General features: G+C 48.8%; 1 long non-coding RNA gene across 3 annotated transcripts; it reads right to left on the bottom strand.

Annotated features, from left to right (window-relative positions):
- Window positions 1–1,774: 1,774 nt before the first annotated feature.
- On the bottom strand, window positions 1,775–8,710 carry LOC105066848 (uncharacterized). Of its 3 annotated transcripts, none has more exons than XR_006723919.2 (5): window positions 8,408–8,710; window positions 7,612–7,847; window positions 5,755–6,956; window positions 3,064–5,038; window positions 1,775–2,449 (listed from the first exon to the last, which is right to left on the bottom strand). It is a non-coding gene; the product is annotated as an uncharacterized LOC105066848 (long non-coding RNA). The 3 variants fall into 3 exon arrangements; XR_006723917.2 differs by having other exon boundaries at window positions 6,012–6,956; window positions 8,408–8,708; XR_835089.3 differs by having other exon boundaries at window positions 6,283–6,956; window positions 8,408–8,708.
- Window positions 8,711–9,735: the final 1,025 nt, after the last annotated feature.

The following is a 9,735-nucleotide window of genomic DNA, read 5'->3' as shown; positions in this document are numbered from 1 at the left end:
ATGTTCTCTTTCACTCTGATTTATATGTGTATATATATGTGTGTGTATATATATATATATATTCAGAGCATTTAGTTCTGTTTTATCAATATAAAGCAAAAATATAAATAAATATTTTTTAATTGTCAGAAACAGGTGTCAGTTTCACTCAGGTGGTCATTCGATGGCTTACTGGGCTGGTTCTCAGTATTTCCCAATCAGTATTTGGAAAAGAATGAGGGGACCGGATTTGGGTCCGGAGACGAGAAAGGCCTGACGAGTCCGTGTAGGTCTTGCTCGTGTGGGGCTCCCTGGGAAGAAGGCAGCTTCACAAAGGTTCCTGGCACGGCTGCTTGGGGGCCAGGAATCCTCCGGAGCCCTGCACGTGGCAGCTGAGGGGCTGGTCCTGAATCTTACAGCCGGTGCCTTGTTGCGGACGGCAGTGCGGTGCCAGCAAAGTGAGTCATACCTCCGAGCCTTGATAGAACATGGAGAATAAATACTCCCAGGAACAGGAACCTGCCAGTCCCTAGAAGAACATAAACTGAGATCTTCGATAAGGAGAAGTTAAGAAGGTAGTGTGTCTTCTTAAGTCTCCCTGCATTGAATTAAAGCCACAGGGAAAAGCTTTCTGTACAAACGTGCCCGACAATTACATGGACCCTTAGAACACTTTGGTGATTTATTTTTTATCTCTCTTCTTTTCTGACAAATATATTTGTAATTATAAACTTCCCTTGAGCACTGCATTTGTTCTACTACATACAGATTGAGAAGCACTTTTTCTTGTTTGCTTTTTAGTATTTTAAAATTTTGTATAATTTCTTCTTCAGATCAGATGTATTTAGTGGTGTTTTTGTCTCCAGACATACGGACTATTTTTAGCTAACATTTTTGTCACTTGTTTTCACTTCTGTTTCATTGTGATAAGCAAGCAGGCCCCAAGATATTGGTGTTTCCGCCTGTTATGTGGTCTGTACCTGTTCAACTTCTGTAAATATTACATGTATGCCTGAACAAAACTATATTTTTATATTAGATGGTGTAAGTCTCTACATATACCTAATGTTTCTCTTCATGTTGTTAGAGCTTCTGTGGTTGCTAATTTTCGACAGTTTGATTTATCGCTTTCTGAGAGGAGGGTGTTTAATCCCTGATAAGCTATATGGTCAGATGCATATACGTTCATGATTATTAAAATATCTTGATCTGCTTTTTTCCCTTCACAGAGTACACGTCGCCCTCCCCGCCTGTGTGTGTCCCCACACACTTGGCACGGTTTATCTGGGTGTTTAGACAAGTGATGATTTCTACTCATCCTTTCGGTCTTCGCCTGGCTGGCTGGTGGGGTAATCCATACTTACTGCTCGTGCAAACATGTGGAGACCAAGCACCAAGCATTTGCCCCCCGGCCCCACCCCTGCTGTCACCACCAGTTGTGCGAGTTAAGGTGTTGGCTCTCTCAGTCTCTTTTTCCTTTTGTTTTTTCTTTCTTTCTTTCTTTTTTTTAGAACAGTTTTATTTATTTATTTAACTTTTTTTTATTGAGTTATAGTCATTTTACAATGTTGTGTCAATTTCCAGTGTAGAGCATATTTTCCAGTTATACATGAGCATGCATACATTCATTGTCACTTTTTTTTCTCTGTGAGCTACCATAAGATCTTGTATATATTTCCCTGTGCTGTACAGTATAATATTGTTTATCTATTCTACATTTTGAAATCCCAGTCTGTCCCTTCCCACCCCCTTGGCAACCACAAGTTTGTATTGTATGTCTATGAGTCTGTTTCTGTTTTGTATTTATGTTTTTTTTTTTTTTAGATTCCACATATGAGCGATCTCATATGGTATTTTTCTTTCTCTTTCTGGCTTATTTCACTTAGAATGACATTCTCCAGGAACATCCATGTTGCTGCAAATGGCGTTATGTTGTCGGTTTTTATGGCTGAATAGTATTCCATCATATAAACATACCACATCTTCTTTATCCAGTCATCTGTTGATGGACATTTAGGTTGTTTCCATGTCTTGGCTGTTGTAAATAGTGCGGCTATGAACATTGAGGTGCAGGTGTCATCCTGAAGTAGGATTCCTTCTGGATATATGCCCAGGAGTGGGATTCCTGGGTCATATGGTCAGTCTATTCCTAGTCTTTTGAGGAATCTCCACACTGTTTTCCACAGTGGCTGCACCAAAGTGCATTCCCACCAGCAGTGTTTTTCTATTTAAGGCTCAGACAAACGTGTTGTCTGTTATGCTCTTTGGTTCCGTTCTTTCCCTCATTATGTCCAGGGATGCTTTTGCCCCAAACTGACTTAAACAAAGGAAACGAATGGTGTCAGATAACTGGGAGTCTAAGGCAGAGCTGGCTGCAGGCGCGGCACCGCGGGTGACTGAGCCAGACGTGATGGATGCTTTTCACCAGAGGTGAGACCTTACTTGACCATCAAATCCAGTTCTGACGCTTCTGGAAGACAAAACAAAAGGAGTCTCAAGCCAAGGCATTTTCAAATACGAGTCACTGTTATGTCAAAGTGAATACAAAGATCGTTACTAGTCTATACATTAATTTCAATTGGACATTTTACCACAATCACTTGAGAAATGAGAGTAAGTGATCTATTTCATCTGCACAGCGGCCAAGAGCTTGTGTGGTTCCCACGGGTCCGGCACCAGCTCCCCCTCCCCCAGCACCCGCACCGCGGGTGTGCAGTCCGCCCCCTCCCCATTATTGTCGAATCACCCACTCGCCTTCTTTGATCTTGCTTGTCACATAGAAATAACTCTATTTAGGGACTGTCAGTCCCTATAAAATTTATTGTAAAACTGGATGGTAGCACACAGCTAAAGTCTCATTCTGATTCAGTCTAAGATTTAGAAAATGAAGCAGAAATAAAAGATTCCAAAAGTATGCAATATTTGAATTGAATAAGGCCCTCTCCTCTGACCCCAGCCCCCAGCCCCCGGGCCCCCAGCCTTCCACTAAATACCAGCCAGCGTCCAAGCCGGCCTTGTCAGGCAGCCCCACGGTTCCAGGAGGGCTGCATCATGCATTTACATAATTGCACAAATTAGAGATACCTCGCAATGAGAGGGTTCCTGGTGATCTCTCTCTGCCCTTCCATCTGCTGGTTGCAGAATTACCAGCGCTCCCACGGCGCCACAGCGTCTCCTCTCCCGGGCGGGAGCAGCCCCGCCCGGCTGGGTCTGCAAAGGGCCGTCGGGGACCCTCCCGCGCTGCCGCGCAGGTGGCCCGGGGCCAGTGCGCACCCTCCCTACGCCTCCGCCGTCGCCTCCACCTCCAGCGTCTGCAAAGCGGAGCCGAGACCAGGTGGCGTCTCCAGACTGCGTTTATTAGGCAGCTTGTCCTCCCCACCTTTGCTTACAAAGGGCCCCTTAAGAAATTCTGGGAGGGACTTGCTGGAATTGCCTTCTGTAGACGGAAAATAGTTAATTTTTGAAGGTCTTTAGGGCAGGGGTAGCTAACTGAAACACCAGATTCTGCGCTGGTTCAAGAAGGACTTTGTTTCTCGGGGCAGAGTCGCGGGCTGGTTCCCTGGGCGGGGAACTGGGTGAGAGGCCGCCCACTGGGTCCCTGCCGCTCTGCTGCCTTCGTTTGTCAACTTGCAAAGCAAGGTCTAGCCCGCCTGCTTCACGTGGTCGGTGCTAGAACCAAGTAGAATCCTTTTGTGTGAGTCATAAAAGAGGTTTCTATCAACAGACAGTCTGACACACTATGAGAATGAGTGTGCATCTCGGAGGCCCCGGGACCCCGGGGTTCAGTGCTGGCTCCGCCACCTGCTTCGTGAACGTGCACGTCAGCTCATCCGTCCGATCCGATTTCACTGTTTTGTGAAATGGGGGTGACAGTCACGCTCCCTCACCTGCCTCATCTCGACGCTGCCAGGGTAGCCGGGTTAACTCGTAAAGCTGTAAAGCCGGGAAGCTGCCTACAGGCACAAGCGAGATGCCAGGGAGCGCGCCGTGTGCAAGGCGCATTCTTCATCCTCGCAGTGACTCTGTGAGGGAAATACTGCTGTTTTCCCATCTTCCGGGTGAGGAAACAGGCTGCTGGAAGAGGTGCAGAGGTTCAGACCCACCTCTCCCCGACTCCTGACTCCTGTTTGTTTGCTGTGCACACAGCCGTGCACTGTTTTGCCGTGTTGATGGTTTCTGTAAATGCCAGTTGTGTAATGACAACATGCCACTTTCTCGGAGGTGAGGGTCCTTGTGGTTGACCTGGTGACACCCCCTTAATGGCGCAACTGCAGGAAGCGATGCCAAGTAACAGCTCCTCCGGAGACCACGAGGAGGAGAGAGCAGACTTCAGTAACCGACCCATTCATTGCCGCGTTGCCTGAGCACAGTCGTGGGCCCTTCACCACCAGACAGGGTCGAAGTAAGACCCTTGGGAAATGGAGTGACCGTGTAACAGAGCCCTATGTTAGGGCAGTAAATGGTCTCCTTCCTGGGGACCGTGGAGGAAGAGGAAATCAAGGCAAACGGGTGAGGCATGCGGCTGAATTTACAGGTGGAACGCGGACATTCATGACTCATGTAGGTGCTCAGCGCCTTCCCCTTCTTGGTAGTAGGTGAGAAATCTGTCACTTCCTCTCCTGTCTGACAGCTTTTGCGGGGAAGCAGGGGGTGACTTTCCCTGTAGAACAGACCGAATGATTCTGGATAGAGAACAGTAAGGACCAGGAAGCAGAGGGCTGGAGATAAGAACGAGGTGACTGAAGAAAGGAGACCAGGGGAAAGGGCCTGTAGAAGCGCACGGGTGTGCACCTGTGCACACTGATGTGTCGGAACCCTGTGCTGTGCCCCTGAAACTCACACCACATTGTAGATCAACCACACCTCAACAACAACGACAGGAGAGGAAGACGTCGGGGGCCGGGGAAATGAGGTGGTCGCCCAGTTTACTCAGTTAAGTAGCAAAACTAGTTCTCTCAGCTTCGGTTACTTCACAGCAACGTCACGTTCATTCCAAGCTTCTTATGCTACCGGCATCCACATCGAGTTTCCCGTCGTAGTTTACTTTCTGCGAAAATACCTTTAGCCAGAGGGTGTAGACAAAAATAGGAGAATTAATTGGGTGTAAAATTCAGGGCAGGTTTAGGTGAAATGAGAATTAATCTACAGCTAACGGTTGTTACTAACTGAAATTCATGACCATTTTAAACCATCTTTTCCTCCTTAATATTTTTTAGAGTAGAAACGGGTGGGGAAAGGTCTGGCCAGTGCTTACTTCTACAGAGTTAAAATCAATACAACTGTAAATGCTACTGTAATTAAAACCTAAAATGACCTCAGTGTTTTTCACGGAAATAAAAAGACCTCATGAATAAAGAATTACTATTATGGGGGAAAAAAGGCAGGTGGGGGAAAGGATTTTCATTTAGTAAAAGTGTTGTGTGCTCCAGGGACAAAATGACCCCCTCAACCATTTAGCAGTGCCATCTCTCAGCAGTATGGGTTCCGGAAGCTCCCGGCTAGAATTCCCTTTCTCTTGGGAAAATGATCCGGGATGCGGGGAAGGGGACAGTGAAGGGATGTAAATTGCTCACTGGGGCCAGATGGAGAGAAACGACTTTTGGACAAGAGAGAACAGAAACCTCTTCCACCAGGAAGAGTTGTCGGGTCAGATCAAGGCCGGGAAATGGTGGTGAGCAGCTGGGAGGCACTCGGTAAGACACCCGCCCCCCAGGACAGACAGCAACCTGTGTGCATCAGAGGCATGCAACTAACTGACTCCAGGGTACTTTATACCTGCCTCAGCCACCGGAGGAAAGTTCGATCAGAGTGGCTTGGGGAAGGTGGGACGGTGGTGACCGGTCGTGGCCCTAAGACGTTGCCGCAGATACGCTGTTGAATGCAGGCAACTCTGTCGGCTGAAGCTTTAGGTCAAGCCTGTCACTCTCGCTGCAGACTGCCAGGAAGTGCCTTTGGTGGTTCCTCGAATGGGGTACACCCACTCTGGGTAGAAAACTGAAGAAATGGCCAGCTAAACTCACTTGGAGACCTACCTCTACGTTCTGCAGCGGCCTCTTTGCTTCCTTACACTTTCTAGAATTTGGTAGCCGTGTCCAGCAGAGGAAACACACCGTCAGCCTGAACAACAATCTCCCTTAGCCTCTGCTGGGGTTTGTTGTTGAGTCATGAGCTCAAGCCTCAGGAAATCCTTTCTCAGGCTATCAGGTCACTGCAGGTTTGTCTTGCCACAAAGTGAGGGCGGCAGAGCTATCCAATTATCTGGTTTTCACAGAGATTCCCAGCTGGTAGCTTTCGTTTCCTCACCTGGGCTCATTTTGCACCTGGTGTGGTTGTGGCAGCCCTGTTTTCTGAAGCCGGAATCGATTGTTCCGATGACCGCAGGAGCAGGTGTTGCTGTGATGACCCCGTGAACAGACGTCTTCTGCCTCCTGCTTTGCAGCCCCACGGTCCCACCTTGTCCCCCATACCTGGTACTCTCGGAACCCTTCCTCAATCCCCCGATCAGCAGCCCCCCTCAAGCAGCAGAGCTAGGGGAACCCAAAGCACCTCTTCATCGGGAAAAAGGGCCCTTAAACGGCAGGGACATTGGTGAGGGAGAAGAGGACGTACGCCCGGGACGTCAGGAACTTCAGGCTGTGGGGTGACCACTCGGAGGAGGCACGCTCAGAGCCACGGTCTAATGGACTAATACAGGAAGCAGCTACTTCCAGTTCCTGCCTTTCCCGTTTCCTCTGCGTGACTGTTTCCTCTCTTTCTCCCTTCACTTCCCACTTGTTAAATGCATGTGAGGTTCGCAAGCTCTCCGAGCAGAGTGCGTGCTTTTTTCTCATCTGCGTTCTGCAAGCAAGGGTCCTTTTTTGCACTCGCATGAGCACTTTCCTTTCAGCACGAGCTGAGCATCTGTAATCCGGTCAGTCGTTCATGGATTCGTCCACGTGTCTCCGGTACTGGGCACATACTTTGTTCTAGTCCCAGTGCTTTCAAAAGAATGAAAACAATGACAGCTAAGATTTAATATTTTTTACTGTGGGCCTTCTACTAAGTGTTTAATAGGCCGAACCCCTTCACTGAGCAGTCCTGATGGCTTATCCCTGCCTGTTTTCCGGATGGATGTTGGAGTTAAGGAATGTGACTGCTCCATGGCCAGCAGAGCCCGGGTTGGCATACAGCACCTCGATGTCAGATGAGCTGTGCTCGGACCCGTAAATCTGAGGATCTGCATTTCTGATGCGTTCCCAGAAGGCATTAATGGGCCCCAGCTTTGAGAACCACAGCTCTAGGCTCCACCCCCCCAGGGGCCCCCTCTGCACCACCCCCCCGTGGCCCAGTTGCTTTAGGAAAGGTGAAATGTGTGTTTGCATTTAATCTGCAAGTCTCGCACACTGTACCCATCAGTGGAAGGGCCTGCTCTCTCAGCCAGGAGGTCGCAGCCTTGCCACTCTCCTCTGCTGGATCTGCATCTATGATGGTGTCTCGGGTTCTGCTCTTCCCTGAGGGTGGTGGAAGGGGGCTATTTTGGGTTGAGGTGCTGGTTGTTCTTGTGGCTGGCTAAGGAAGAGATTTACTCTGTCTCAGTACATCCCTGAGTGCTGCTCGTGGAGGGCTTACAAACATTCTAGGCAATGGAATCACCTCCAAGCTGCTTCTGCTCAATATACTGGGTCAGAGGCTCGCTCTTCTGGAACATCGTTCTGAGTCTGAAAAGCGGAGAGTAAAACCAGCAGCTGCCCAGAGACTATTTATTTAATCCCTCGTGTAAACACGGTGACGCTGACAGCCCGTCACACGGCTGGTCAACAGGACCGAGCTCCAGCAGGGGCCTTGTCCTCATGTGAGCTTCTGGCCCTTTCCTGTGTCTGCAAACAGTGCTGAAGAGGAAACAGAAGGGAAGTCTGAGTGAGGAAACGCTGCCGACTTGCAAAACATGGAGAAAAGAATTGGCACTGCAGTTCTCAGGCCAAACGCGGCCGCCGGGGCAAGGAGGGACACGCCCTCGAGCGGTGGCTGGCTCTGTTCTCTGGCACCGAGGGCGCCCACTTTTTGTGGCCTTGGATGCGTCCTGCCTCTAAGGGAGCTGTTGACAGTTCTGCACAGTGGGACAGTTTTATGAGTCAGCCCACTCATTTTTATGAGGGTCTCCAGGGTAAAGCAGTTACACAATCTTACAGCAGCGCACTGACTCTCAGTGAAGAGCATACGATATGAACTGGGCCATCCAGGCCCGTGGGGCAGGCGGTGCCCAGCAGTCGTGATGGAAGTTAAGTTTCGGGGCGACCTGGCTGGTTATGATAAGACAGGGGACTTGAACAGTGGATATGCAGGGAGAGAGAGAAGGTGACTGGGAAATGCATAACTCATGGGGCTCCTCCCAGAAGCCGTAGTTGAAGGGACAGAAATCTCGTTATCAAGAAAAAAGACCAAAACTCACTTGCTCAGACGTCTCTCAAGTGACTTCAGATTTGCCGGTGGAAGGAAATGACACCACCGTCCCCCAAATACCTGGTCAGCACTCTGCCACCGACACAAGAAGGCTTCAGGCCTTACCGTGGCTTTCTGTGATAACCCAGCTTTTCTCCAGCGAGGCGTGGAGAGCGAGGCCTCCTGTGCTTCTGTTTATAAGCGAGCGTGCTGAGCGGTGGCTTCCTGAGGAGGCAGGGTTAATTACGAACGAGACTGGGTCTTAAAGTGACCAGCAGGCTATGGAGCGGGTGACCGCCCCAGTCAGAGGCGGGCTCGAGGAAGTGAAACGGGACTTATTTACATTTAGAGTGTTGCCCGGTTCTTAATCACCTCAAAGTGTTTAAAAATTAACTTTCCTAACAGCTGCTCAGGACGAATAATGAACCCTGGCCGGGTGTTGGCTGCCGGCTCCCTCGTCCTCTGGTGCTGCCCGTTCATGATTTCAGCCTGTGGTCTTTGCCTGTGTCCTTTTGCTAAACCCTGGAAATTTTCTCTCTGTTTATTTGTTAAGTCTCCTGAAAAAGCAATTTTCTACAATTTCACCAGCGTTGCCAGCACTCTCCGGCAGAGCCGGCTGGACATGCGCCGTCAGCGTCAGCGATCACTCTGCTGAACTTTCCTCTGCGTGCGCCGTTCCGGTTAGACCGGTCGGTTATCAGAGGGTTACTGTGGGTTACACATGCCGGACAAGAGGGGCGACCCCAGACCCCAAGCACTTCTCCCACGGCCACGTGGCCACTTAAATGGGCGTGGGTCACGACTGAACACCTTGCTAATCAGCCAGCAGGAATGACCAGAGCAGCTGGGATGACAGATGCAGGTGTCGCTGGCGTTTTTTTTTAAAAATCACGTTTTATTTTAACACAATCTACAATTCGACTTAAAATTCTTACAGTTTAGAACCGCAGTCTCCAACAGAGGAAAGAAGATATCATTTGTGGGTGGGGTGTGAGTGATAATTATGTCCCCTGCCTTCCACAAAGCGCTATTGTAAAAATTCCTACGGTTTTTGTCAGCTGTAAGGTAAACAAGCTGTTTTGACATGCCATAACTTAATTCCATTATTTAATATTTTAATGATGCGTTTACCCACCATTTGTTTTAATTTTAAAAACGGAAACTCTATAGAACATCATTCCTTTAAAATCACTACATTTTTCTTTGTGGGCAATAATCGGAAATGCAAAAACCTTATTTTAAAGAAAACTACTGTTTTCTAGAAGAAATTAGCAAGAAAAAAGGACGTAACTGAGGCATGATCAGAGTGACTTTTGGCTACAGGTCAAGGAATGAAAT

Source organism: Camelus bactrianus, chromosome 35, assembly GCF_048773025.1.
Source record: "Camelus bactrianus isolate YW-2024 breed Bactrian camel chromosome 35, ASM4877302v1, whole genome shotgun sequence".
NCBI lineage: Eukaryota > Metazoa > Chordata > Mammalia > Artiodactyla > Camelidae > Camelus > Camelus bactrianus.
This window is presented reverse-complemented; position numbering and strand designations above follow the sequence as displayed.